The 24922-nt window shown below is 45.2% G+C and overlaps 2 pseudogenes; both read right to left on the reverse strand.

Moving 5' to 3' along the window:
- Positions 1-5469: 5469 nt before the first annotated feature.
- Positions 5470-6603, reverse strand: LOC147981583 (uncharacterized; annotated as a pseudogene).
- A 14656-nt stretch (positions 6604-21259) lies between these two features.
- LOC147981584 (uncharacterized) lies at positions 21260-22288 on the reverse strand (annotated as a pseudogene).
- Positions 22289-24922: the final 2634 nt, after the last annotated feature.

Below are 24922 nucleotides of genomic sequence, written 5' to 3' on the forward strand. Positions count from 1 at the left end.
GACAGCGGCTGGCTCCATCCACCATCAGCTGATGGACGTGGCCCTTTCTTCCAATTCAGTAAAAGGTTGGTGGTGCAAGATGCACTTGATCAACCCCAAAGATATCTATGGAATGAAAAAAACAGGAGGGTGTTCCAACACAAGCTGTTTATGCCTCATCAAATTTAATTATATGCTGGATTTTTGTTTTTTTCATAAATGTATGAAAGGAAGGATAAAAAGTTTATGACGCCGGTGGTGCCCACTTCTCACTCTCGGAGAGATCATCGGCCAGGCCATCGATTGATTCGTGAAGCACCTTCTCCGGCTTGTTATGTCGCGCTGGCTTCTTGTGGGCAAGGTGCCACATGCTCCAGCCCACATGTACTGCACTTGTCGTGCCACGGGTTACGATAGTTAAAGAGAATAAAGAGGGCATGCAACGGCCAACACCTCTAGGGAATCGCTACTCCTGTAAAATTGGATCCGGTGATTTTTTGCTGAGCCATCATGTGAACGTGCAACCCCTCTGTCTCTCATACCCCCGCTATTTATATAGGGGAAGGCTGCATACCGTCATGAGAAGCCCGAGCGACACAATATCAACAAAGGAACCCAAACCGTCAATCATGCATGCGGGAATCTTGTGGTATATCAGCAAGATTCTCAGTCAGTCGGATCACATAAGCTGAGGAGTCCACTCTTAGAAATGAGTCAGTGGGAGGTCTAACAACATACAAAAGATTATGACATGCCAACTCAGGAAGATTTGTAATGATGACTTTTTGGTGATTCACATTGCATTCGGACGAATATTGAGTCGGCTCAAAGAGCTCACATCAATTCGATTGTCAGGCTTAGTCCCAAGTCAAGACATTTGTTCTTTGAGAATGATGATAATCTGAGTGCAAAACATTCAATGAAAAGAGTAAAGCGACACTCGTCATAGATTTGCTCCGTGAAGAGAAAGGAGCGCCCAGGACATCCCTGTGAAATGAGTCGGGTTTTTCTGATGAAAAGCGGAATGTCTGGTTGCGCAAACTTTCCAAGTAAAAATCCTTCACGTGGAATGTCAATCGAACACCATTCCACGTGAAGGATGTTGATTTGGAAACTTGATCAAATCATGCCCATGCGTCTCAGACCACCACTTGGAATATTATAATATAATCTAGGCACAAACACGCATAAAAGCCCGGCCCAAGGCCTAGGCCAATCAAAAACACGGTCCTGCAAACAAATGGGCCAATGGGCTATACATGAGCCGCATTGGAGCCACAACCGGAGGAAATAGATATCGGTGGGGGTGCTCACGAGAGGACCAAGTGCCTGCAGTCGGATCATAGGACCTCCTGACGGGCATGACTCGGTAGTCGGTTACCTGGAAAACATGAACAGTTTTTTTTATAGAACGTCGGCCTTTATTGATCAAGCAACAAACTTACAAAGGGTCTCCCGGATGCAGTCCGGAGCAAAACGAGAAATAGAAAGGCTAGAAGAGCCCAAGCTTGATCTAGCTAATACATGAGCCACCACATTACAATGCCGACGAACATGATGAAAGGCCACAGAAGAGAGGCCATTAGCCAAAGATTTGACATCCTTAAGAACAGTGCCCACCACCGAGCGATCCATGGACGAAGATTGTAAACGCTGCACCACCGAGAGGCAATCAGTCTTGAACATAACATCAGTAAAGCCCTCCTCCCGGACTAAACTGACAGCACGCCGAAGAGCCATTGCTTCAGCCAACTCCGGTGATCGCACGCCCCTTAAAGGTTCAGAGCACGCAGCCACACAATTCCCCTAATGGTTGAGAATCACCACACCCACACTGGAGGTGCCCAGCTCCTCACAAACAGCGGCGTCAGAGAACGCAACCACCGTACCTTGCAGCGGCGGAGACCAAAGACGGACAGAAGAAGAGGTCTCACGCCTAGTAGCAGGTACATGATTGAATATATGCTGAAAAATGAGTTCAATGTAAGCTTTGGTTCTAGCAGCCGTACTCCCAGGAGAAGGAGCAGTAGGCTCATTCCTTGCCGCATTGCGAGCCTCCCATATGTGCCAAATGGCAACCATTAGAACAGTCGCCTCCTGGTCAGAGCAAGAAGACAGGAACTCAAACAGCCATTGCTTTGGAGAAGAGAAGGAAGACCTGCGAAGATGAACGTCGAAGAACTCCTTGACTCCGTCCCAAACAGCCCTAGCATGTGGGCAAAACAGCAACGCATGCTCGATACTTTCCAGCCGACCGCAGAAGAAGCAGTCAGGTCTCGCTGAAATCTGTCGCCTCCGGAGCTGATCACCAGACGGCAGGCAATCGTGCGCAAGGCGCCAAAGAGCAATCTTCATTTTATTGGGGGCTTTGACCCGCCATAGAGCCTTCCAAAACTTCTCATCTTCAGCCATACGAGAGTTCAGACCCATCCCACTGTTACTCCTGCTCAAGATAAAAAGGTCAGTTCTCGCCAACTTATACGCTGACTTGACAGTGTACTCTCCAAATCTTGTGAAAGGCCAACGGGCAAAATCAGCACCGCCATTCCTGTTAACAGGAACGAGAAGAATATCTTCTGCTAGCCTTTCAGGAAAGAAAGCATGCACCGAGTCCTCATCCCACGTCCCCCTTTCTTCATCAATAAGGCAGTGCACAGACGCGATCGATGGGATCGGCGAGAGAGGCTGAACCAAAGCAGGTGGGGTGGACGGAATCCAATGATCCGATAGGATATGTGTGTGACGGCCATCACCAATCCCCCACTGAACCCCACGCGTCAATAGATCGCGGCCGTGGATGATGCCCCTCCAAGTAGCAGAAGCAGTTCTTGGAACCGAGGCATGCCAGAAGTCACCGTTGGGGAAGTATCGACCCTTCAATACGCGGGCACAAAGTGAGTTGGGCTCGGTCAGCAACCTCCATCCCTGTTTGCCCAGGAGAGCTTGGTTGAAAAGGGTCATGTCACGAAAACCCATGCCACCTAAGGATTTGGGAGTCGACAGCCATGCCCAAGATCTCCAATGCATCTTTTTCTTTCCATCTTCCCTTCCCCACCATTGATCAGACACAATCTGCCTAAACTTCTGACAAGTAGCAACAGGAAGATGGAAACAGCTCGCAACAAATGTTGGGATGGCCTGAGTGATTGATTTCAGCAAGGTTTCATTACCAGCTCTTGATAGCGACCTGTCAGACCAGCCAAAGAGATTTTGCCATGCTCTGTCAGTCAAAAACTTAAAAGTGCTTGTTGGAGAGTTACCAACCTCAGTTGGCATACCAAGATATGAATCATGAAAGGTCTCATTTTGGATAACCAAGCCATTCTTCACTCTAGTCTTAATGCTGTCCGGGCAGTTCTGACCAAAGAAAATAGATGACTTCTCTTTGTTAATTGCTTGACCCGACCCTTCACAGTACATGTGCAGCATTGATTCCAAAGAGTCCACACTACGCTGATCACTCTTAGCAAAGAAGATGCTATCGTCTGCAAATAGGAGGTGTGAGATAGGAGGGCCTTGTCGGCCGTTTCTTTATCCCATGTAGCTCGCCACAACACTCCTTCTGGAACAGCAGACTAGACAAACCCTCGGTGCACAAGAGGAAGAGGTAGGGGCTTATTGGATCCCCTTGCCGGATACCCCGTGAAGGTACCACAGGATCAGTCAGCTCACCATTAACCCTGACTGCATAGCGGACATTGGTGACACATCTGATGACGGTATCGATCCATGCAGAAGCAAATCCCAACTTAGAGAGACAGCCATGCAAGTAGCTCCATTCAACACGGTCATATGCTTTCATCATGTCTATCTTGAGGGCAAAGAAGGGCTGCCTTACCCGCTGCTTCCGAATAGTGTGAAGACACTCATAAGCAATCAAAGTATTGTCAGTGATCAATCTCCCAGGAACAAAGGCACTCTGACTTTCAGAGATCACAACAGGCAGTAACACTTTCAGACGATTGGCAAGTACTTTGGAAGCAATTTTGTAGAGCACGTTGCAAAGACTAATTGGCCGGAAGTTCTTTAGGTGCTTCGGTCTTGTTGTCTTGGGAATAAGAACAATCACCGAGTCCCAGAAACTCTCAGGAATTGGCCGGCCTTCAAGGAAACCTCGGATAGCCTGACAAATATCCTCTTCTAGAAAGTTCCAATGCGTTTGATAGAAGAGGGCTGTAAATCCATCAGGTCCGGGAGCTTTAGTAGGGCCCATCTGGAACAGAGCAGCTTTGATTTCCTCATTAGTGTATGGCCTGCAAAGATCCTCATTCATCTCCGGTGTGATCTTGTGAGGAATTGCATCAAAAACACGATCGGCTGCGCTGCATGGTTCAAAGGAAAATAATTTGTCATTGTACCCCTGAACCATACCTTTGATTCCGGCCTGAGAGTCGCAGCTAGTACCATCTTCGCGCATAAGAGAGTGGATCCGATTTGTACGTCTGCGCGCCGAAGCTCTAGCATGGAAGAAGTCCGTGTTGCGGTCCCCCGCCTTCAACCAATCAATGCGGGAACGCTGCCGCTCCATAATCTCTTCCCTCTCAAAAAGCTCACAGAGTTGTCCCTCAATCGAGCGTTCCTCCTCCACCAGTGAAGGAGAGGACGGTGAAGCCTGAATGGTAGCAATACGGCGCTCCAGACGACCAATCCGCTTCCGAATAAAACCGAAGGCCTCCTTGCTCTAAGAGCGTAGATGGCTAGCCACATGTTTGAGATTGGCACAAGTTGACCGGAGAGAAGGACAACCATCCCTCCCCTCATCCCATGCTCGCTCAAGAGTTTCTCTGTAGTCCTCAGCCCGAAGCCACATTTCTTCAAAGCGGAAACCCTGCTGGACCGGAGGCGGACGAGGCTGTTGGGTCTTGCCACCAAGCTGGACCAGCACGGGGTAATGATCCGAAGACGTTGCAATAAGATTCTCCACCCCAGCTCCATCAAACAGGTTTGAAAAAGCTCCATTCGCCACAGCTCTATCCAGGCGACACTTTACATGACAATCAGGCTCTTGTTTATTGCTCCACGTAAACTTCGGCCCAGAGAACCCCGGATCATTCAAGCAACAGTCCATCAAGCAATCCCGGAAAGCCGTGATTTGAGATTCAGAACGATCTCGGGGGCCACAATGTCCGTCCTGAGCCAAGACCTCGTTGAAGTCTCCACAACAAAGCCACGACCCATTCCACAACCGATGTAAACGTTGAAGGAGCTCCCAAAACAGATGTCTATCCTCTCTTCTTGGCTCCCCATACACAAAGGTGGCACGCCAAGTCACCCCCTCATCAATCTTCACATGAACATCAATGAAACGCTTATTGGCAGCCTTCACAGTAACATCAGCCGGTGCCTTCCAAAACAAAGCAAGGACGCCGCTGAGTCCCACAACATTAACAGCATAGCAACCAGAAAAACCTAGAGACCACATAAAGTTCTTCACACGGGTGTCCCTCATCTTCGTTTCAGACAAAAAGAGGAGGGAGGGTCGGTGTAGCTTCACAAGCCAGCGAAGCTCACCAGCTGTCGAGTTCGACCCCAAACCTCAACAGTTCCAACATAAGATACTCGTTGCGTCTGGTGGGGCTGCACCGCAGCCGCCGCCGGATCCGTCGATCGGTTGTTTGAAACACGTTGCTTCTTGTTGGAATCCACCTCAGAGTTCTGATTATCATCTGTAGTACCCATAGGCTCTCCTATCACAACAACAAGGGCTAATATATTATCATCCTCCTAGCCTTGGGGTGGAGAGGAGGTAGGAGCTTTGGCAGGCTTCCTTTTCTGTCCCGCTGAGTTGGACTTGCTTTTCAGAACTGAAGGAAAAAAGCTCACGCCCAGGATCACCGGTGCGACCTCTTCTCCTGCCGCGGCTGGACCTCCCCCGCCCACGGGTAGAGCCACCGCGTCTGTTGGGAGAGGAAACCTCGCCTTCAGAGGCACCCTGACCGCCTTGAGCAGCCGCCCTGCCACGACCAGAGTCACCCGACCAAACAGTCCCAGACGAGCCAGCATCGGTAGCCAAGGAAGAGGCCGAGCTGGACCTAGTGCCGCCAGATCTCTTCAACTGATCATCAGCAACACAAAGTTTTCTTGCCGCATATGGTAGGTCACCATGCTCGTCCCTAGTCGCTGGGTTTGGGCACAGAACCGAGGAGTGACCAAGGAGGGCACAAGAGTAGCAGTAAAAAGGCAGTCGCTCGTACATGACTGAGAACGTCTCCGTCCTTTTCAACTTGCGAGAGGTCACCGTAACATAATGCAACACCGGTTCCTGGACAGCAATTTCAGCTCTCACTCTCATGAAACTCCCCCAGCAGCAACCATCCGCATCCGAATCCACCTTGAGAATCCTCCCAATCGGCTTGGCAAATTCCATTCCCAGTTTGGCCTTCATAAGCCTCGGAGGAACATGCATAATACGAGCCCCTAAGCACCAAGCGGTCAAAATGAACTTGAGACGGGAGAGTATTCAGATAAAAAAACCTTTAGCAAAACTGCATGCTTGCCCACCATCCATGGCAAGCCTTTAATCACCCTGGCACGATCGGCCTCGGAACCAAATTCAGCCACAAAGACATTGTCCCCCAAGGGGTGGAACAGCAAACCTCTAGGGTTTCCCCATGCCAACCGCATCACCGATGAGATCGTCTGGATATGAAGAAGATTGGGGGACAACACCTTCCCCATCAGGGCACAATCCGGAGCCACCAGATCGACCTCATCTTCATCTTCCAGAATTACTGGTTGCGCCTCAATCGCAGTCAGACGAAGCGGCAGAGGATTGGAATCGCCAACGTCTAGATGCAGCAGAGGAAAAGGCGGACGGGGGGGGGGAGGAAACGGATCTGGGATTCGAAAATCACAGGCCCAAACAGCGATCTAACCCTAGGAACCGCCTATCGCCCGTGGGTCGCAGGAGCCCTAGGAGAGAGAACATCGTGTGATCTTCAACGTGATTATGAAGATCATAAAACATGAACAGTTAGAAGACCTACAATTGGCTGTGTCATAGGATAACGTGACTCCACACATCATTTAATACCGTTGTAGCCCAAATGTTCTGTAATATAGTTAAATACATCAGTTACTAGTAGTAATAGCCACAAATAATCATCATGCATATGGCCATCAATATCATTAACGCCAAGCCATTATGACACCCATTCTAGGCAACTCTATATAAGCCGGGAGGAGGGCACCAAGCTGATGGTTAAAATCTCTCATATTATAACATGCGCCACGAGCAACAACACCGCAGGACACTACTAGGAGAAAGCTTATTGATAGAAATTTAGTAGTAGTGCTGGTTGACAACAAGCGCTACAGGTATCAAAGTAACAATAGCGTTGGGCCCCCTGGAAGCGCTACTGCTAAGTGGTCCCATGGCCACCGGCAGGGGTTACACGTACTAGTAGCGGTTGGCTGGAACCAGCGCTACTACTAGGGACATAACAGTAGCGCTGGGACACGAGGCCACCGCTAAGTCTGCTTGATGGGCCCAACTTAGCAGTAGCGCGGGTATTTCGCCTATCAGTAGCGCGGGAGGACACGCTACTGATAAGGCGCTATAGCTATTCCTTAGCAGTAGCGCGTGCTATGTGCGTTGCTGCTAAGAAATATAGCAGCAGCGTTTGTTCACTCCAGCGCTACTGCTAATATAGCTAGTTGTAGCGTGTTTACTCTCCATCGCTACTAGTATTCTTTTTCTTATATTTTTTTAAAATTTTAATGTATTTATACGCCGTTATACAAATTTTGGTAAAATACCAATTATGAGGTTGTTATATCAATATGTCCATAACAGTGTGTCAAATGAAGGTGGATTAGGTTCAAGTGGAGGCAACATGTGGTGCATGTCAAAAGTATACTACTAATCCAAACTTGATCTTGTTTGGACTAGTAGTACTTTCGATGTGCACCACATGTTACCTCCACTTGAATATAATCCGCCAACACAAGCTATTTAATCATCATCATAGCCATTACCATCAACAGTAGCTATTTAATCATCATAGTCATAGTGTAGCACATATCATCATCTTCAAACTCATTCTAGCTAGCTAATCACCACCAACACTAGCTGCGGTACCTATCTAATCACCACCAATACTAGCCGCGGTAGCTATCTAATCACCACCAACACTAGCTAATAATAATCATCATAGTCATTACCACCAACACTAGCTATTTAATAATCATAACTCATTTCTAGCTAGCTAATCACTCCTGCCGCTCTCTCTCAGCTAAAATAACATAAAACATGTGTAGCACTCCTGCTTCATCAAGTTGGAGCATGCAAATGAACCTGTCTCATAATCGTGGGCTGCGCTTCTGATTTCTGCCCCCTAGTACTTCTTTGCGATCATTCACAATTTTGCTCCAGTATTTCACTATTAAGCATTCCTCGCTATTAGAAATCCTGAATGCACTAAAGTGCATTGTAGGAAATCTTGGCCGTAAGCTAACAATTCTCATGCGACCTTTAGTCTCGATCCAATGAGGCACAACATTCATCGGAAATCCCTGTTGAAGAACATCATATAGTAACATACTTAGCAATGAAGTTTAGCTTAAAAAATAATGTATGCAAAAGATGCACTGAGGACAAATAGTAAAAATCTTACCATCTTTCCTAAATAGATGTTACCGTAGTTTAGTACGAACACTATTGGTCGCATGTTTTGAGTACAAAGATTCTTAAGTCCGGAAAAATAATTTGTCTTGACAGTATGAAGATCCTCAAGCAATGAAACATAATGATCTATCTCCTCGCAGTTTAGTTCAGCCCCGGGACAATGGACGGTCATGTCTACCAAATGCCGGACATGTTTGCTTGAATGGAAATAAGTTGTCAATAGAAATTAGTTGTCAACTATTTTTTAATAAATAATTTTGAAGACATAAATATGGTTGATAACTCACATAATGGTATAACTGGAGGCGTCTACACATCGACCCAGATGTTGATATTACCTTCAATATCATCTTCGGGACCAATATCAAAGGTGATAACCATATCAGGCTCAAATGCATAAGCCTTGCATAGTGCTTGCCAAGTTTTGCGTTCAAAATAGGTGTAGGTGTCTGTGTTGTATAATTTTGCGTGGAAAGTATAACCATGCTCGGTCTTCAAGTGAACTCTCTTTACCTCCATAGTAGTTTTTATAAGACTGAAACCTATCTTATCCAAGACAAAAACTCTTGCATGGCAGGTGATACGGTAGTAGAATAGTAAAAAATTTAAATTATAAGCTGAAACAAATGAAGCAGATGTCATGCTTAATTACGAAAAAAGACTTGTCGTTGTGATTTACTGTATCCACTTCGAAGTTCTCGTCCAGCTTGATGCTGACGCGCCTACCATCATCTAGGAAGATTCTGTCGCACAGGCCGCGCTCGTCTTCGCAGTATTCTCAAATACTGAAATCCTTTTCGTCGTCATTTCCTATGTTCATAATTGAAACATTAATTGAAAATCGATCAAAGGCAACTACCAGGATACTGAACACACAAATCCGGGGAACTCGATATTTCCTACATATTCTGGCACAAGTCATGCCAAAATTCATGGAAAAATCCGGCATGACCTTTGCTAAAATAGGACATATCGAGCGCCTGAAATTTACCGGAACGGAAATGAATCAACACTCCGGCAAAACATAGGCCACTCGGAGGTGTAACCTGCAAACATGACCGGCCACTTGGGCAAGCACATATCCAATTTGAGCAAGACAAGATATACATTTCAAAATATCTTATAGGACTCATATTGACATGAGAATTCAATAAGCAAAACCAAATCGTAAAATAAATAATTATTCAAATTAGCATGCATTCAATAAGCAAAAGTAAATCGTCTCATGCGTCCGTACATCGTCGAATATTATCACTAATACATCCCGAATAGTATCATACATATAACATCACTAATACAACTAAAACCCTAGCGCACGACAGGTATCGGCGTGGGCGGTGGACACCCACAGAGATCCCTAGAGAACCTGCCAGGTATTGGAGAACCTGTGCTCCAACGCAAACAAGTAGCGACGGACGTGCGTGTCCTCCTCACTGACACGGTGATGCACCACCTCCGCGGGGTCCTCGAGCCTCTCGATCGTCACTGGCCCACGCGACCGCCACCAAAGAAGGTTCGAGTCAACGACGGGCTGACTCCTCACCAATCTGCACCCTCGGTAGGTAGCGCCTCCCAGTACCACCTCAGAGAAGCCGAGTCCCGGACATGGCCCATCTGGTGATGCAGGTGTCCTCCGCCGACTCGATGACGAGGATGCGGTATAGGCATCATCGACGTCGATGCGGGAATAATTTCTTTAACTAAAAAAGTAAACTAGTTCTATTAATTTTCATACTAAAAATAAAATAGTTTTATTAAGTCAACTAGTTCAATTAAGCACTTACTATAAATAAAAATAAACTAGTTTTTACTAAAAATAAACTAGTTCAACTAGTTATATTAATTTTCTTACTAATTCTATTAAAGACTTACTAAAAAACAGTGAAAAAACTAGTTAGATGAAGTCTAAAATTTAACCCTAACTTATTTGATGAACTCTAAAATTTAATGAACCCTAACTAATTTGATGAACTCTAAAATTTAACCCTAACTAATTTGATGAGCTCTAAAATTCAACCCTAACTAATTTGATGAACTCTAAAACTAATTATATTTAACAACTACTGCTATAATTGGCATCTAATTTGATGAACTCTAACTAATTAGATGAACTCTGAAATTTAACCCTAAGAAACCTAGCTAGGCAGAGGTAGGGGAGGAGGAGGAGGAGGGCGTGCACACCTCGGGCGCCGGCGGAGTTAGGGAGAGGGGCACGCGGCGTCGAGGTAGGGGACGGGGTCGGGGTCGAGGCAGCGGGCGCACGGGAGAGCGGCAATGTTGGGGGCGTCGAGGTCGGGGTCGGGGGCGGCGTCGAGGTCGGGGTCAGGGGCGGCGTCGAGGTCGGGGTCAGGGGCGGCGTCGACGGCGTGCAGAGGGCGATGGGAGAGCGCGCGGCGACCGGGCGATGACGGCGGCGACAGAAGACGCACTCGTGTTGGATTTGGGGAAAGTAGGCGTTGGGGAAGAAGAAAACGGTTGGTTAAGTGGAAAGTAGCAGCAGCGCGTTCCACGGAAAGCGCTACTGCTACATTAGCTATAGCGCATGTCCATAAAGACCGTTGCTGCTACACATTTCTCCTTTATTGTTCTTTTTCATTTATTTTCATTCACATTTTGTTTTTTCCTTCCCCTTTTTTTTATTTCTTTCATTTTCATTTACTTTTCTATATGTTTTTCATTTTATTTTCTTTTCATTAGGAGTAGCGCTTCCTGCGCGAAACACGCTGCTACAATAATCTTAACAGCAGCGCGCTTTTCTTAGGCACGCTACTACTATAGGTACCCTGGCGAGAATAGTAAGGAGAATTGTAGTAGTAGCGCCTCTACAGTTAGACGCGCTACTGCTATGATCTTAGCTGCAACGCGTTTGGATAACATGCGCTAGTGGTAAATTGTAGTAGCCCTTCTTTTTGTCCCGCGCTACTGGTAAGTTTCTGTGTATAAGGTTTTCCCTAGTAGTGGCTGGGCGAGCAGCCAGCGCTACTGTTAATGCTACCTTATCATCCCCCCCCCCCCAGCCGGCGCGATAACTCTCCCTTCCCACACTCTCATCGCCTAACCCCCGCCGCCGTCGCCCGCTGCCGCTATCGCCCGGTAAGTCTCCCTCCCTCCCTTCTCCCTCCGACCTTGCCTCACCCTCCATCCCTCGCCCTTCTCCCTCCCTGCTCCCCCTCTCTCCCTCCATCCCTCTCACCCTCCCAGCCCTCTCCCTCTGACCCTCTCCCTCCCTTCGATCTCTCCTGCATTGCATAGACAGATGGATAGATAGATGAATGGATAGATAGATAGATAGATAGATAGATAGATAGATAGATAGATGAATAGATAGATGGTTAGAACTATGTTTTTTTGATATATTGCATATATAGACAAATGGATGGATGGATATATTGATGGATATATAGATAGATGGATGGATGGATAGATGTTAGGGCTAGAACTGGACTTTTTCACTGTTTTGACCTTGTCAGCAAACCTTAGCACAAAATGAACTCTTTCAAAAACTATTTTGCGATCTGACCCTTTTCTGAAACGCCATAAGTCGTGGCGTTTCTGCTCTATCTAGAAACACCGAACTAGCCTGTGTTGTTGGCCTGGTCGAATAGCTACGTTTCAATGTAGAAACGCCAGCCCTTGTGGCGTTGCTGGCAACGCCAACATGTGTCGCATTTGTTCCCATGTATGAAACGCCAAAGTGTGTGGCGTTTGGAGCAAGTTCTTTTTGTTGTCACTTATTTATTAAGGGAAGCAACGCGGGCTAGTTTGGCGTTTCTAAATATAGCAGAAACGCCACGACTTGTGGCATTACCCAAAGGGTTAGATCGTGAAATAGTTTTCGAATGAGTTCATTTTGTCCCAAGGTTTGCTGAGAAGGACAAAACAGTGAAAAGTCCGGTAGAACTAGGGTATTTTTAGTAAATGTATAGGTCTTTTCAATTTTTAGGGTTAGAAGAAGGTTTTACAAATTTTTAGGGTTAGAACTAGGATTAGACAAATGGATGGATAGATGGGCAGTAAAAATTATTAGGGTTAGAACTAGGTTTTACAAATTTTGTTTCTGTTTTAGACATAGGGTTTCACTAAGTCCTAAAATGAGGATAATAATGTTTTTTTATATTTTGTTTTTGCAGAAATCAAGGAGCCCCTGCATCATCCCGGCCGCCGTCGTCCCCGTCACCGCCCCCCTCCGACCTTGAGGTGAGACCCGAACGCCTCTAAGTGGCATATGTTTTGCCGGAGTGTTGATTAATTTCCATCCGTAAAATTTCAAGCGCTCGATATGTCCTTTTTAGCAAAGGTCATGCCGGATTATTCCATGAATTTTCGCATGGCTTGTGCTAGAATATGTAGAAAATATTGAGTCGCCCGGATTTTCTAGAAAGATAGTTAAACGACATTTCAAGTTGACTTTAAGTCTGTCGAGGATTCATACACGATAGTCAAAAAATCAATGAGGGAGAAAGTCTCCACCATATATGAGAGAAGAAGAATGCCAACTGTTGTCGTGAGGGTTGTTTCTCCTTCTTCTCCTTGTATTAGACCTTTGTTATGCACTAGGGGAAGGAGGAGTAACGACCATCACTGACGGTTGAAAAATCAATGAGGGAGTGTGTCCACCATATATGAGAGAGGACGAAGAATCCCAACTATTGTCGAGGGGGTCGCTTCTCCTTCATTCCCGCGTGCTAGACATTTTTGTATACTGCACTCGGAAACGAAGGGAGGAGCTACCATAACCGACGGTTGAAATAACAGTGAGGAAGTGTCCACCATATAAACCACATGAGATGAGAATTTTCAAGAAAAGACTCGATAGACCGACAGTCAACCCGTGATGAATAATAATGATCTAATTTAGTTCTTGTAGTACATATATTGAATCTTAGAAGTTTAATCTTTGAATTATGAACAAAGGAAATGTCGGACGACGATGATAGGATCCCGGAGTGCAACTACTGTGGCGATGACAGGGGTCTGTGCGACATGCCTCGGCTGGTGGACGGTCGGCGCTTTAGTGTTAAGCTCGATGAGATCTTCGATGTTGAATCGGTACACAGTGACATGCCTTTTTTCGTAATTAAGCAAACTTCTGCTTCTTCAACATGTAATTTCCGTCTTTTATAATTCGACTAGCTTATCCCATGCCATGCAATACGCTATGTCTTGGAGCATCTGAATTTCGAAGATCATGAAAATATGGTGATAAAGATAGTTCATCTCAGGACCCATCATGGTTATGATTTTAGTGTAAAGTTGTACAATTCGGAGAGCTTATCCCATTTTGGTTGCTCGAATAGGTAAGCACTGTGCAAGGCATATGATTTTTAGGAGGGTATGTATGTCACCTTCGATCTTGGTGATCCTGAAGATGGCATGGACGAAAAGAATATGGACATTTGGGTCGTTGTTGATACACTTCCACTTCTACCTCTATGTGAGTTTCTCAAACATATTTATTAAGTAATTTCTATTGTTTATTTCAAAATAATTGACAACTTATTTCCATTGACAACTTATTTTCATTCTTCACAAAATGTACGGAAGATGGTAGACAGAACCTACTACACTGATGGCGCTGAATGAACTTATGAGGAGAAAGATCATCTTATATCATTTATTATTAATGTTGAGAATTACAATACCAGTGGTGAAACTCCTGCACATTATGGTCAATATGTGCCACTACTGCACATGTTGAACTATGGTAAAATCCATGGAGATGGCATGGCAAGATTTTTTACTATTACGACATCCGTGCATCTTTTGCATATATTCTTCTAAAGCCAAAATACATTCCTAACTACGATGTTATTATTATGCTTTTCAACAGAAAATCCCGAAGCATTGTGTGTTTGATCTGATGTTTCCGAAAGGTTGCCTTGATATTATTAGCTTACGGCCAAGTCTTCCTAGGGTTCACCGCTGTTCATAACGAATTTCTAAAACCGATGAAGACATGACAATCAAAGAATGGAAAAATGTATGAACAATCATAGGGAGCTACTTGGAAGCAACATTGTGCGAAGCGCAAGAATTGGAGACAGGATAATCTCCATTCTCCATAATGGAGCATCATGTCCACTCTTGTTTTATGCTATTTTACCTTAGAGAGGATAGTAGGTCCTAGCTAATACTCATGATCATGTGTTAAGAACAATTAAATAGGGTTGGTTAGATGACTAAGATGATGATGAATATGACTTGTTATTATGATAATGAGTAGAAGTTGTATGATGATGATGAGTCGGACTTATTATTATGAAAATAATGATGAGTTATATATGATAATGATGTTGCATGGTGCTATGTTGTTATATGAGCATGATGAGTTATTTTATATATCAGTGGATGAAATAAACATGGATTAGATTCAAGTGGAGGCAATATTGTGCAGATCGAAAGTACTACTAATCCAAACTAAAGCGGTCAAGTTTGGATTAGTAGTAGTTTCGGTGTGCACCATGTTGCCTCCACTTCAATCTAATCCACGTCCATTTCACCCATTGATGTATATAATAACTAATCATGGTCATAAAATCATATGGTGAAAATCCTATATATAAAACCTATACAAATACAACGCCAATAAGCTGCAGGGAAAAATTACAGGAAAATTTAGCAGTAGCACTGTTCATCAGAAACGCTACTACTATATACAGTTATCAGTAGCGCTATTTTGAAGGGTGTGCTACTGCTAATTAGGTATATCAGTAGCGTTGGAAAACCAACGCTATTGATACCAGTTAGTTGTAGCACCTTAGTGGTAGCGCTTGTACCAGCGCTATTGATAGCTCTAATTCCAGCGGTACTACTAGGGTTATCCCTAGTAGTGCGAGTAGGGTATGACCAGCACCTCATAGGGCCAGAACATGTATAATTTCTTGAGCATACTCTCATCCATACTTATCAATAGATAATGTTTCCTCTACATTCACAACCCAGTAGTATTGTCAGGATTATATCCATCACAGGAGGTATCAAAAACTCTGAAGTTGTTTGAAACAATATGCTGTTTTGGTTACCTACAACAAATCCACAACGTATTTCCATTTCAAAAGTCTAGTGATCATACATAAGGGAAACTAAACCCCAAATTACGAAGGTTCATTTTCGTAATTTAGGATTTCCAATTGCAATTTATTACACGATAAGTCTATACTATATATTTGAAGCTGAGAAATTATGTAAAGAATTGTTCTCATTGTTAAACCAAGCGTGCATGTGTTGCACTCAAAGAGGGTTGAGTCTATGTTTGCTTATCAGCGCAAATAAATCGATAGGTATTGCGGAAAAAACTTTGTAGTATGTATTGTACTTGAGTTTAAAACAATTGTTATGACATACTTTTCCTATTTAACCTGTTCTAGTAATAAATTTCAGTTTAGCATTTCGAAACAAGTTTCTGTAGTTAGTAGTAATGTTTCTGCAAGATCAGGTTTAGAGAATTGAACCAAATATTGAAAATAGCATTGAAGGGGAAATTATGACGAGGAATAGAAATGGTAAAACACATATTTGAAATGATTATTACATGTTGGTCAACGAAGACAATATGTTAATGAATAAATGCATTTCAGGTTTAAATACAAAGAGATCAATTATTGGTCAACAAAGACAATATGTACCCGTGCACCGGCCTTCCCTTGTTTATAGCACAACCTTGGCTCTATACTTTTGTCCACTTGTTGTATCTCTCGTTCGATTGGTACAAATTGGTCTCGTTGCAATAGTTGAATCTATAAACTAGACCATATAAAATGAGAGAAATTATATTTGTGATGAGTCGGATCCATGCAACTCTGCTTGGAATAGGAGCCGTCTGGAAACACGGCAAATGTAGCATGGAGGCCGCACGGTGGAGAGTTCACGGTTCGGTGATCAACTACTTACAAATCATGAGGAGGAGGCGGGGAGGCTGCGACTCACCAATAATTCATATTTTGCGACCATTACACATTCGGGTTGGCCTTTGGGCAGAACAAATGCGTGCTCCCAGGGACGACTCATCCCTTGTTGTGGACACTGACTCAGCCCTGCGCTGCACGTATAGTATGGAGCCGCGCTGGACAGTGGGGACATCCCTCGTATCAGCCTACGCCCGGAGAGGCGCTGATGTGTGTACTGCTCTGGCATTGTTCAAGAAGGCCGTGAACATGGACACGATCTCGCGGAATGCCGCGACCCATGCTTTCATTTGGGCTTGCCATCTCGAGCATATAGCAGGTGTACCCAGTGGCGGAGCCACACATAAATCCATCCACACACCCAACACGGATCGATCGATCGGGGCAGTGAAGCTTTACGAAGGCAATCGATTAAGAACCTGACGATGGCCATGGACACCTTGAGGGCAGTCGATCTGGAATCCATGGACGCGGGTGAGGAGGAATCCAACGCAAGTGAGGACTAGATGGCCAGCGACAGCGAGGAGAAGGACTTGCAGTGGCCACTGACTCCTCCTGCCTATGGCTACCCCGACGACGGCGAGTGGCGACCCTTCGTCCTCATCGACCAATTCGCCTACCTCGCCGACCGCCACAACGCCACCACCGCCACCACCACCGCCGAGTTTCCGGCGATGGGTTCCATACTCAAGGGCGCCATCAAGGTCACCTTCTGCCCGGTCGCCCGGCCCCTCGTCTCTTACTTGTGTTTCCACGCCCCCGACATGGACCGCACCATGTTCCCCTCGAGCCCAAAATCCTAACCACAGAGACCAATGGCGGCCTCGTCATCCTAAGAGCTGTCGTCGGTAACCATCCATCCGATTCCGTCTTGCTCAGCAAACGAGAATACTTCGTCTACGACGCCCGCGCCGCCAAGCTCGACCACCTCCCTGTAAAACGTAGGTTTTAGGGGAACTGGCTCAACCCTTAAAGGGGTGGCCTATCACATATATATAATGATGACATACAAGTCCAATACCAATAAGGTATGGTTTACACAGTAGGGCTACAATACGAAGTCTAACATGATAGATCCTATGGATCGTGGTAGGCTAGATCTTTCCGGTAACCTACCTTCCTTGGGTGCGGATGAGCTCGATCCAGAGCCGGCCATGGTAATGTAGGGGCCGGTGATCGCAGAGGGATCGAGATGGAAAGGTGGCAGTGGTGCTTCCCGTGAGCACTGTGATTGCCCTAGATCGGAAGGGGATATCGGTGGGGAGTCTGGCGGCGCGGTGAACCTCGTACCATGCGCCTCGACCCTCACCTCTTTATATATCGCAGGTCACAGGGGCCCACCAACCATAGAACGGTTGGGCGCCCCCGATCAGGGCGCGAATAGATCAGGGCCCGATGGGCCGTTGAGCCCACTCGGTGGAGAGATTAACCTAACATTCTCCCCCTTGATCTCAACTTTTACTTTTAATCTTATACTTTCTAGTTTATTTGTTTCATCACATATTGGTACATAGAGCATGTTTCATCGTCACAGCTTAATTGCCGTTAGAATCATACAGCTACAACATACGTTATGATCAGAAGTAAATTCCGTTCCTTTTGGGCCTATCCAGGAATCATAAGGCTTTCCCTTAAACCCATGCCGGCTATGTGTTCCTTGAACACATTGGGTGGTAAGCCTTTCGTTAGCGGATCCGCAAGCATATCCTTTGTTCTTATATGCTCGAGACTTATAGTTTGATCCTGGATTTTATCTTTCACAACATAATACCTTATCTCTATTGTTTTGGCAGCATTACTCGACTTGTTGTTGTGAGCATAAAATACTGCGGGTTGGTTGTCGCAGTACATCTTTAGTGGTTTGTGAATACAATCTACCACTTTCAAGTCGGATACAAATTTCTTTAGCCATATCGCCTGCCCCGTGGCTTCGAAGCATGCTATAAATTCTACATACATCGTGGATGATGCAACTATTGACTGCTTGGAGCTTTTCCACGAAATAGCTCCCCCAGCGAGAGTGAAGACGTATCCTTACGTGGATTTTCTATCATCTCTGTCCCCCGCAAAATCTGCGTCTGAATACCCTTTTATCTCTAGGGAATCACTTCTCCTGTATATTAGCATGTAGTCCTTCGTGCCTTGCGCATAACGCAATGCTTTCTTTACCATCTTCCAGTGCTCCATGTCTGGATTCTCTTGATATCTACCGAGTACCCCGGTGATAAAAGCTAAGTCAGGGCGAGTGCACACTTGTGCATACTGTAAGCTGCCAACTGCCGAAGCATATGGTACTGCTTTCATTTGATCGATCTCGTACTGGTTTTTGGGACATTGGAATTTCCCAAAACTATCGCCCTTGACTATAGGAGCAGGTGTGGCTTTACTCGCATGCATATTATACTTTTTAAGAACCTTTTCTAAATATGCTTTCTGCGATAGTCCTAAGACTCCATTGTTCCTATCTCGGTGAATTTCTTTGCCCAAAACATATGATGCTTCACCAAGATTTGTTATGTCAAAATTTGAGGATAAGTATTTCTTTGTTTCTTGTAGTAGACTAACATCACTGCTAGCAAGCAGGATATCATCCACATACAAGATTAGGAAAATATATTTCCCATTTTTAAAATTTGCATAAATGCAATTATCCTCAATGTTTTCTTTAAATCCAAAACATTTAATCATTTGATTAAACTTTAGATACCACTGCCGAGAGGCTTGTCTTAATCCATAAATGGATTTCTTCAGGCGGCATCCCATATTTTCCTTGCCTTCCATGATAAAACCCTTAGGCTGTTTCATGTAGACATTTTTTAAGTCACCATTCAGAAATGCCGTCTTAACATCCATTTGATGTAACTCTAAATCAAAATGAGAAACTAATGCCATTATGATTCTGAAGGAATCCTTACATGAGACTGGAGAAAATGTCTCATTGTAATCTATCCCTTCTCTTTGTGTAAATCCTTTTGCCACGAGTCATACTTTATACTTTTCTATATTCCCTTTAGAGTCATACTTAATTTTGTAGACCCATTTACAGCCTACTGTGTTGGCTCCTTTAGGAATTTCCTCTAAGTCCCAAACATCTTTGGAACTCATCGATTTCATCTCGTCTTCCATTGCCTTCATCCACTTTGATGAATGGGGGTTTCTCATGGCTTCTTCATATGAGGTGGGATCTTTTTCCATATGAACCATTTCTATGTTATACACTTTAAAGTCAGTAGAAATAGCTGACTTTCTTGGTCTTGTAGACCTTCTAAGGGCCTCAGTTTCTGGCACGTTCTGTGCCTCAACTTCTGGCATTTCTTCTAAAATTTGTTGTTGCACATCCCTTTCATGCTCAACAACGGGTTCAGTCGGCTCCTGACGGACAGGTTCCGGGTCTACCCCCATAGTTGTCATGGGTGGAGTTGCAACTAGTAGTGAGAAAAATGGCTCCTGAATCATCGGATTAGGTGCATGCACCCTCTTCTCCTCAAGATCAATTTTCCGAGCTACCAAGCTCCCCCTCATCATTTCGTCCTCAAAGAAGACTGCATGTCTTGTTTCTACAAACTTTGTGTATCTGTCTGGGCAGTAGAAACGAAAACCTTTTGATCTGTCTGGATAGCCAATGAAGTGGCAACTTACTGTTTTGGGATATAACTTTGCAATGTTTGGATTAAACATTTTTTCCTCAGTAGGGCACCCCCACACCCTGAAGTGATATAGGGAGGGCACCCTTCCTGTCCATAGCTTGTACGGTGTTTTGGGCACCGACTTGCTTGGTACTCTATTGAGAATGTGAATGGCGGTTTTAAGCGCCTCCATCCATAATCCCAATGGTAAGTTGGAATAACTCATCATACTGCGCACCATATCCATAAGTGTACGGTTGCGCCTTTCAGCTACTCCATTTTGCTGAGGTTCACCCGGCATTGAATACTGGGCAACTATGCCAGTCTCCTGTAAGAACTTTGCAAAAGGTCCAGGGACTTGGCCATATGGAGTGTGCCGACCGTAGTACTCTCCCCCACGGTCAGACCTTACTATCTTTATTCTTTTATCATGCTGATTTTCAACTTCAGCTTTGAATATTCTAAATTTATCCAATGCTTCAGATCTTTCTTTAATTGGATAAATGTAACCATAGCGAGAGTAATCATCTGTGAATGTTCTGAACGAGTCATATCCATCCACACTTTTCACCGGAAATGGTCCACAAATGTCAGTGTGGATGATTTCTAGTGTGCTTGTGCTATGGATTACACCTTTTTTGATTTGTTTTATATACTTTCCTTTAATGCAATCTACACATTGTTCTAAGTCTGAGAATTCTAACTGTGGAAGAATTTCACTTTTGACTAATCTTTCTATTCTCCCCTTCGAAATATGGCCCAAGCGACAGTGCCATAATTTCGATGAGTCGAATGTTCTCTTTCTTTTCTTTTGTTCTTTATTCGACGCGGAAACATGTTCATTCACATTGCATACAGAATGCACTTTTTCACGAAGTGATAACAAATAAAGCTCATCATGTAGTAAAGCATTACCAACATAAGCATTATTATACCAGATGGCACACTTGCCATGTCCAAAATAACACTCATAATTTTCTTTGTCCAAACATGAAACGCTAATTAAGTTTCTATTACATGAAGGAACATAAAGAACATATCTAAGTAGAAGATTGAATCCATCAGCTAACTCCAAGGAGATGTCGCCGACAGCTTCAACTTCCGCTTTTATTCCATTGGCTACTTCAATGCCTCCTTCTCTTCTTAGCGTAGTCCGGGTCGAATGGAATCCCTGTAAACAATTTGCAACATGAACAGTTGCCCCTGAGTCAATCCACGAAGTAGATTTCGAAAACTGTGTGTACAAGGATTCATTAACTAAGGAAACAATGTTGTTACCTTGCTTTGCCATTAAGGACTTCAGCCAAATAGGGCAGTCTTTTTTGTAATGCCCGGTCTGCTTGCATTGGAGACAAGTGTCTTTGTCCACTGGGAAAGACTGTTGCTGACGCTGATGCTGATAGGGAGCTTTTCCTTGTGGCTTTGAAGGAGAACTTTTGCTGTTTTGATTGTAGTTCTTTTTCTTATGATCCTTCACATAGTTGAGTGTTCCACCATGTGAAGCTTTTAGTCTGTCCTCTTCTTGGACACACATAGCAATTGTCTTTTCTATGTCCCATGTTCCAGGTGACATATTATAGTTCACAACAAAAGTTTCAAACTCCTTTGGCAGTGAAGCCATGACCAGGTGGACCAGGAGCTTTGGTTTGATCTCCACATCCTCATCCATGGGCTTTAACTTTGCTGCCATATTGCTCATCCTCAGGATGTGCTCTCTTATTTCACCATCTGTGTATTGTTCTGTCACAAGTTGTTTTAACACCTAGGTGGCATATATCTTTGAAGAGCCAGTGAACTGGCTCTTTATCTTTGTCAGCAACTCTGCTGCTGAAGTGCACTCTGCAATGGAGCCCACAATGGTGCTCTCAATTGTATTCTTTATAAAGGTCATGCATTTTTTTAGTTGCATTGACCCACTTTTGATTGTCTATGATGTAGGACATCTCCAAAGGATCATAATCCCCCCTCTTTTTATCCCAAGCAGCATCATCATCAGTAGTCTCTCTTACCGGCTCTGTAGGTCTGACCGGCTGTGGTTCATTCAGAACCCAGTCCAGATCAGCACAAACAAATGCCAGTTCAACTTTCTTCCTCCACTCAGTGTGGTTGTCACCTCTGAGTGTCGGAACTTCTTTTAGGCAACTCATCAAGTGAAAGCCTCCTGAAATCGCAATTTAAGTGACATCAATATAACAATCATATGCATTAATCTAACATTGGTCAAATTAAACATATAATTGTCTATGCAATTAAATCTATATTACCGTTGGGAAAAATATTAGAAATAAATGCACCATTAAATTTCAATAATAAAACATGATCATGTTATTAATAACGTTGGTCATAAACAATAACATAATCATATTCATTTTAATAATGCTCTTAAAAAACTTAATACTATATGTTAACTTTTATTTTCTGTGTAAAAGAGCATTAATTATTTATGCAGCGGAAAAATATTCATGAACTTTTAATTCTTTACAGAATCTTTTCCTTAAAAAATTCATGAACTTTATTATTTTCTTTATAAAAATTCATGAACATTTCTTTTTCTGAAAATTTTCTATTTTCATTTTCAGAAACTTTTTCTGTTTACTTTTCTATTTTCTAAACAAAATTTTCGTTGGAAAAAATTGCACAGAAAAAACTATTGTAAATCTGCCCAAAATATGGACAAAAGCACTGGAAATTTATATACATAAAACAGCAGCTGAGCCCCTGCGTTGGCCTGGCGCGCGAGGCCTGCAGCGAAGGAAAGCGGCCCACAGCCTCTCTCTGAGCCGCTCGCAGCCTGCTCAGCGCGCCAACCAACCAGAGCCCAGCCGTGCGAGTCCACTTTCGGCCCAGTGGCCCATCCCAGCGCTAGGGTTTGCGTCATAGCCGTCGGATTGGATCTGACGGCCACGCGTTCGTTGCGGGCGAACAAAACCGACCGAAACGGCAGGGACGAGGGGAAACCCTATCCATTTCCTCCCCTCGCGTGCCGCTCGTCTCCCTTTGTTCTCCCCAGGCATTGTTGTCCCGTTCACCGGGCCGCCACGGTACTAGGCCGGCCGCTGGCCACCGGAGACGGGGCTGATAGCCACCGCTCCCTCGAGCTCTCCTCCCTCCCCCCTTTTTCTCTTTGCATGAGCCTCCTGTGGCAGAGAGAGAGGAGCCCGTCTCCGATCTGTCTCCTCGCCCGGTTTGTGATGCAGCGGGGTCGGGGCTCCGCCGGCCGCCGGCGACGACAATGCGCCGCCCGAGCACTCTTTTCCCCTTCTTTTCTTTTTACAGTCTCCATCCACCACCTCCCCACAGAGAGAAAGAGAGGCAACTGCCACACAACGGCGACCTAGATGGACTGAGCGGCTGCGCCCCTGCCGACCCCTTCATCGGTCGCGTGTTCCCCTTGCGGTGAGCGCGCCGCCGTCGAATGGATCGGTGGTGGTGATCTTTGCCCCTGAAAAGGGGTGGTGTTCTTCTTCTCGATGCCTCGTCTTGCCTATGCGCATCGAGATCGAGAGGAATGGCGCGGACTTGCGGCGGCTCTACTTTTTCCGTTTCCTTGAAGGGTTCGTTCTTTGCCCTGTCTAGGGTTCTTGGGGGAGGGGATCTCTATTTCTTTCTCTGTTTTATCTTTTTACCGAAAAACATCTAACCAAGATGGCCTGGTACCATTGATAGATCCTATGGATCGTGGTAGGCTAGATCTTTCCGCTAACCTACCTTCCTTGGGTGCGGATGGGCTTGATCCAGAGCCGGCCATGCTGATGTAGGGGCCGGTGATCGCAGAGGGATCGATATGGAGAGGTGGCAGTGGTGCTTCCCGTGAGCACTGCGATTGCCCTAGATCGGAAGGGGATATCGGTGGGGAGTCTGGCGGCACGGTGAACCTCGTACCGTGCGCCCCAGCCCCCACCTCTTTATATATCGCAGGTCACAGGGGCCCACCAACCATAGAACGGTTGGGCGCCCCTGATCAGGGCGCGAATAGATCAGGGCCCGATGGGCCATTGAGCCCACTCGGTGGAGAGATCAACCTAACATAACACCCTCCCTCAATCTCAACTCACTCCTGAAGTATCTAGGAGATTGAGATTGCGCCTACAGACCTCAAACATGGGAGAAGGTAGAGGCTTGGTGAAGATGTCCGCAAGTTGATCTTTCGAAGAGAGAAACCTGACTTGTAGTAGCTTCTGTGCAACACGTTCCCTCACAAAATGATAGTCAATCTCAATGTGTTTAGTCCATGCATGGAACACCAGGTTTGACGATAGAAACGTAGCACCGATGTTGTCGCACCAAAGGACCGAAGGATGTGGCTGAGCAACTCCTAGCTCTCGAAGTAGGGACTCAATCCGTATAAGTTCAGCAGTTGCATTGGCAACCGACTTGTACTCAGCTTCTGTGCTGCTGTGGGAAACATTGGCTTGCTTGCGTGCACTCCAGGCGATCAGATTAGGACCCAAGAACACAGCATGTCCCCCCGTGGATCGCCTATCATCTGGACACCCAGCCCAATCAGCATCAGAGAATGCAGATAGAACTCCGGAGGAACTGGGGCGCAGGTGAAGACCAAAGGAGACAGTGAGACGCACATAACGCAGTATGCGCTTCACAGCAGACCAGTGTACATCAGTGGGAGCATCAAGATACTGGCACACCCTGTTAACCGCAAATGAGAGATCAGGACGCGTGATCGTCAGATACTGTAGGCCACCAACAATACTCCTGTACTCAGTAGCATCCTCAGGAGAGAGAAGAGCACCATCAGCAGCAGAAAGGGCGTCAGTGGAGGACATGGG

Source organism: Triticum urartu, chromosome 3A, assembly GCF_056163025.1.
Source record: "Triticum urartu cultivar PI428250 chromosome 3A, HENAU_Tu73, whole genome shotgun sequence".
NCBI classification, from domain to species: domain Eukaryota; kingdom Viridiplantae; phylum Streptophyta; class Magnoliopsida; order Poales; family Poaceae; genus Triticum; species Triticum urartu.